Consider the following 5,696-nt stretch of genomic DNA (forward strand, 5'->3'; position numbering starts at 1 on the left):
ACACACACACACACACACACACACACACACACACACACACACACACACACACACACACACAGAAAAAATAATAAATTTCAAAAGATCTAAACTTTTCTGGTCCTACCCTGAACAAGGTGTTTGCTTCTGATATCTTTATGAGAGATACCATAAACAACGTATTTGGATGGGAATACCAYAATAATAGCAGTGTTGATACTAAGTATGTTGATGGTAGTTTAAAGAACAGACACATTTTATTTATTTATTTATTTATGCAAAGACATCCAAAGATAGAAAAATAAGTACCGGCAACATGATGCTCATACAGAACGAGCTTCACACAGCAGGGAGCTGAAGATGCAAGACTTACGGAGATAGAAAAAAARRAAARRAAAAAAAAGAGAAAAAGCAACAACCATGTGTGAACTCTCACAAGACTCCAGCTTGCGTCTGAAGCCATTTTAATGTGCGTCAATCTGTGCAATCTCTAAAAAGTTCATCTCGCCCAGCTAAGAAGATGAATAAATGAGTGTGTCTGACAGAGCAGTCATAGTTAAGATCAAAGGAGAAGGAGATAATTAACAGCAGACTAATTGGTAACCACCCTGAGTTTTCATTAGATATGAAAAAAGTGAAGCTTTTCTGGATATTAATTGGAGGAGAATGTGCACAAAATATGTTTGGGTGAGACATGTTAACTAGTAGATAGTTTGATGCAATCACACTTTACTGCAAAGTCATCAACAGTAATTAAAAAGGAGGAAAAAAAACTTTAAATGAAGTGGAAAACCTCAATACGATGTGTCAAAAAAACACCAAYTGACATGAATTTCTTTTTAAATTTCTCGTAAGGCTTTTTTTCCACTTTCTCCTAAAACTGCTGTTTTTTTTAAATCTTGTTTCACAATTTGAAGCTGGAGTATTCAGAGCAAAACTTATATTTCTTCCTATACATTCTGGTAGATCATGAAAATTTGACGAGAAATCTTGTAAAATGCAAATTGTCAAATGTTAATGGATCACATGACTGGCTGGGCTGGATTTATGTGTTTATGTTACAGGGTTATAACCCCACATGTCACCTTTTATTTGAGCAGAAATGTCATTGCATGTTTCTTCTATCTAGCACGGACCTGCAAGCAGAATGGCAGCTCAATAATGAWCATGGCCCATGAGAAAATTTAAAAGCCCATGATGCTTTTGATGACAGTATATTTAAAAAGATTTCCCCTGCACATCCTACTGTGAGAACACTTTGCATGAAAAGAAGGATTAAGCATATCTATATGTCAGCAATATTAATGAGTCAACACAAACCTAATAAACAGCAAACATCCGTTTATCATTTTATCCTGCAACACATGTAGAAATAAAGCTGAGGGGACAACGAACAACAGTCTCAGGTGGGACATTAAAAGCAGTATTTATATGGCTGAAAATGGCTCATTCTGTGATGAAATATGGCATTGTTTGAGGCTCACAGCAGCAGAATGCCCCATGGTGCAATTATGAAGTAATACTCTGAAAATAAAAGGCTTACATACTAAGAACTTTTTAATCTATTATTACACTGCACAGGAAAACCTTACAGTGCAACTTCATCATCTTGAAGTCACCAGGAACATGTACAATGTCGCACATGGCCATGTATCAAACTGTGTGAGCCACTATCTTTGTCTTGTTACTAGTAAAACACAAGAGTTATGAGTAGCTCCATCAGTGGTAATAATAACACTGGTAAAAAAAAAAAGGAAAGGCTTCTTCTTTAAACAGGCTTATGTTTGTTTGTTGTTTGTTTGCTTATGTATGTTCTTTAAAAAGGCTTCTTCTTTAAAATGCATTGATTGCTGATGCAATCAATGCATTTTATGTCGATTTTATGAATTATGAAAAAAATCTGTACATCTCAAAGTATTCTCAATTTTTATGTTGATTTTATTTTTATCTATTTCAAAACTGAAACATAATTTTTCAGGTTTTCACCTACATTTTTCGTCACACTTTCAAGGGTTGAACTCTGGAGTTTAGACTGACACAACAAGCTAAAGAAAAGAAAAAAAAAGTCAATCTATCCAACCATTATCTTTTACCCGATTCTTCCTTTCAGGGTCATGGGGGTCTGTGGCCACTGCTTTTATGTTATCCATGCTGTACCTACTGTAGAAACAAGCAATGTCTCWCTTAAAAAGTCCACTCATTTGAGATTCATTTAACTTCTCTATGACTTGTGGTTGTCTGCATAATAGCACTATATAAGTGAATACACCAGCTGTTACTGATTTGTGACACTAGTTTGCTTTTTTTTCTGTAAATCCAGTCCCATTGGTTTTCACAGTGAATCTTTTTAGACAATATTTAAGTTTTCATTTAACAAAAGGCATTGCAAGTAGGCCTATGTGACAATACCCACAATGATTATGTACTCATACATCCAAAAAGCTAGCCGTAAGATGGCTTTAGGCTTTTTTCTTATACACTGACATGAAGGCATACCTTAGGAACTATCAAACACTTATTTAATAAAAGTGATTTTTCATGTTATTTGTCTTACAATAGGCACTAAATACCACTAACATTTTTTCCCAAGCACAATAGATGATCTATTATATGGTAATGTTTATGGAATACATAGAACAATTGCGACTTGTAAACAAATTGTGGCTCTGTGTTCTTTGAAAAGCCTTAATTTACGAAGAGTTGTTCTCAAGCCAACAGTGTAATAAGTCCCAGAGGAATCTGCCTTTACCCAAATGCAGTGTGAGGAATGTTGAAACATAAAAAAAGTAAAAGTAGGTGTGTGGATTATTCAGGCAGAAGAGTAAGTCAGAGTAGCTGTGTTTGACGGTGAGTTATTTAGCTGTATGTGCACACCCAAACACGGTATTACTCGCTTACAACCCCCGCTGGGAGCACTCGGTCTAAAAATAAAAAGGCCTAACAACACACTTTTTAAATCTCAGAGGGACACAGATGTCTCGAGTCTGTTTTTGAACTGCTCCAGGTTTCGTTACATCTACCTGTGAAGTTATGCAAGTCGTTGTTTTCTTTCTTTATCCTTTTTATTGTTACCAATATTGTGTGGCATGTCTGAGCTGTGATTCCTCACATTGCGAGACTTTGTGGAGATAGGGCCTCAGGGACCCCGAGGAGCCAGTTCAAAAATATCTGCTTGTTTTCTCAGTCCCATATACAGTTTTCCTATCCTTGATATACCCAGTGAGATTGTCATAGAGGTTCGTGAGGGAAAGCGAGAAGAAGATGCAGAACCCAGCACTGGTGAGGTCACACACTCACTTCTCATTACCAACTGCACCTTTCACCAGACAACACAGTTCATCCATCTACCTGCTGAAGGAAACMAAACCTTTGTCGCCATGCAACAGCAAATAAAGGTAACCACGTTTCAGCTTTTACCTATATAAGCATTATAAGGATATGGACTTTTTCCCCTTAGACAGGAAGGGAATAAGCTTATTTCTGCAAATGTTATTTAAAAAAATTTTTTTTTTCGCTTCCAAACACCTCAAACACTTATCCGTTGGCCTGATCTTGGTCTTTTTGACTGCTTCTTCAATATCCGTTGATATTTTTTTTTCTCTTTTATACTCCACAACATTGTGCTGTAAATATTTTTTTTTACTAGACATGAATGTAGATTTGGAACACACTATGCAACAAATAATGCAGCTTGTATGGATACGTTCCCTGTGTATCCCCCACTGAAACCATTTCCTGTGCTTCAATTTCACATGTCTACAGTTTATTTATTTTTCTCACCATATACTTAGACCAGATGAGTAGATATCATGCTGAACAACACCTACTCCGCTACGAATAAACAAGGAAGCTTGAGGATAATGTGTTTACAGAAGGTGCCAGAACTCATCAGAAATTTATTTTTACAGTTGGACAAAAAGACTTCCATTACTGGCATAACGACTTCAGTTTTAATTGGTCACATATTGGTTTGGCACCAGACCTTGATATTACTCATTAACAAAAAAAAAAAATGTACCAAAAGAACTGCACATATCCCAAGTAAAATAAATAATGTTATTCAGTCATTTCATTCTCTCACTTGGAGGTTGTATTTGAACATTCTTATAACTGGGATTTGATGAGTGACACTGGCTGATGATGGCATCATTAAAAGTGAAAAGCACTTTTTGGTGTTAGGCCAAAGAGTTAATTTGCAAAACATTTCATGTGGCACATTTGTTATGTCAAAAGTTACACGAAAAAAAAAAAAAATTGGTCTGTCTTGGGTTTCTGTGTGGCAAAAATGAAATGCATCACCCAATCAAGCAGAATGGCATTTGTCCAAAACTGAAGATGAGAGCTGGAGGCAACAATATTTGCAAATTAGGCACACATTATTGGTGCTGCATGGTACAGTTCTTTTACATTTGCACTGTTGTCCTTTTTACAGGCTCATAACTGAGTTCARTGATTGTAAGAAAATCGATCAATGTTTCCAAAAATAAACATCCACASTTGTATTCATTAAAGTGAAACAGAAAGCTGGTTTGAAAATTAAAATAAAATTTCACATCTTTTAGAGGGTGGGTACTACGTATTCTCCAGACACAATTTAATTCTATGCCACAATCAAGTAACTATGTTACCTTCATTTGTTATGAAAATACTGAATATATCAAACATGAATTTGAATTTGCATCATAGCTAAACACCTTGAAATGGGCCTCTGTCCATTTAAGAACCTCCTACTGTTTCTGACACTCCAACTTCAGCACATCTTCACAACAGTGCTTTTTATTGTTTACAACCTCTTGTAGGAGTGTTGTATTTTGTTGTAAAAAAAAAGAAGCAACACTATAACATTATCTACTATCGGTTTTGGAAAATGGCAACTCMAGATGCAGTTGAACCTTACCTGAATGACATCACGTCAGGCCCGGAAACTATGCTTTCTTAAGAACCAGAGCAAGAACAGACACTTTTGCAAAATGTTTCAGCTTGGTAATATACGTATTTCCTAGTCATCCTCTCATACATATGGGTCAATGTTAAGCTACTTTTTGTAACAAAATTATAAATACAGAATTTTATGAGCCATGTTTTGCAATGGAATCATAAACATCCACTATTTCTAAGATACACTATGTTGGTCTAGTGAGCTATAAGGAGGAGACATGGGGGAGGGGTGATCTGTGGGGCTGGAGCTCGACTGGGTACTGAGCTCCAGGGAGGAACTTTGGGTAAATAGGTGGTGCTTTGTACCTGCAAGTGTTTAGACAGCTCCACATGGCTACCACAGGAGATTAAAATATTTCTCAAACATTCATGAATGAGTCAAAGCAACACTCTGCATGTTTTTTTTTCAGGAGGGAATGACATTATAACATGATATAAATCTCAAAAAAGTCAATTTTGCAAAATGTCCCCCCTTTAATATGAAGTTTTCTGGAAAAGTTTGGAAAAATACTATATACCTGTTTTACAGATTTTTTTTGAGTGACCTTAGTTTAGAGAAATTAGAACCTGATTAATATTACTGTGATTACCCAAAGGGGAGCCAAGACCAAAGTTAAATGCTGAACAACTAAATTATCAACATTTTTAATACAATTCATTCTAACACTCTTTTACAAAATCTTTACAGCACCTGCTGGTGCAGAATGGAGCACTCAGTAGGAGTATAGTAGGAGTAGTGTGTGTGTGTGTGTGTGTGTGTGTGTGTGTGTGTGTGTGTG

Source organism: Austrofundulus limnaeus, unplaced genomic scaffold, assembly GCF_001266775.1.
Source record: "Austrofundulus limnaeus strain Quisiro unplaced genomic scaffold, Austrofundulus_limnaeus-1.0 Scaffold1, whole genome shotgun sequence".
NCBI classification, from domain to species: Eukaryota; Metazoa; Chordata; class Actinopteri; order Cyprinodontiformes; family Rivulidae; genus Austrofundulus; species Austrofundulus limnaeus.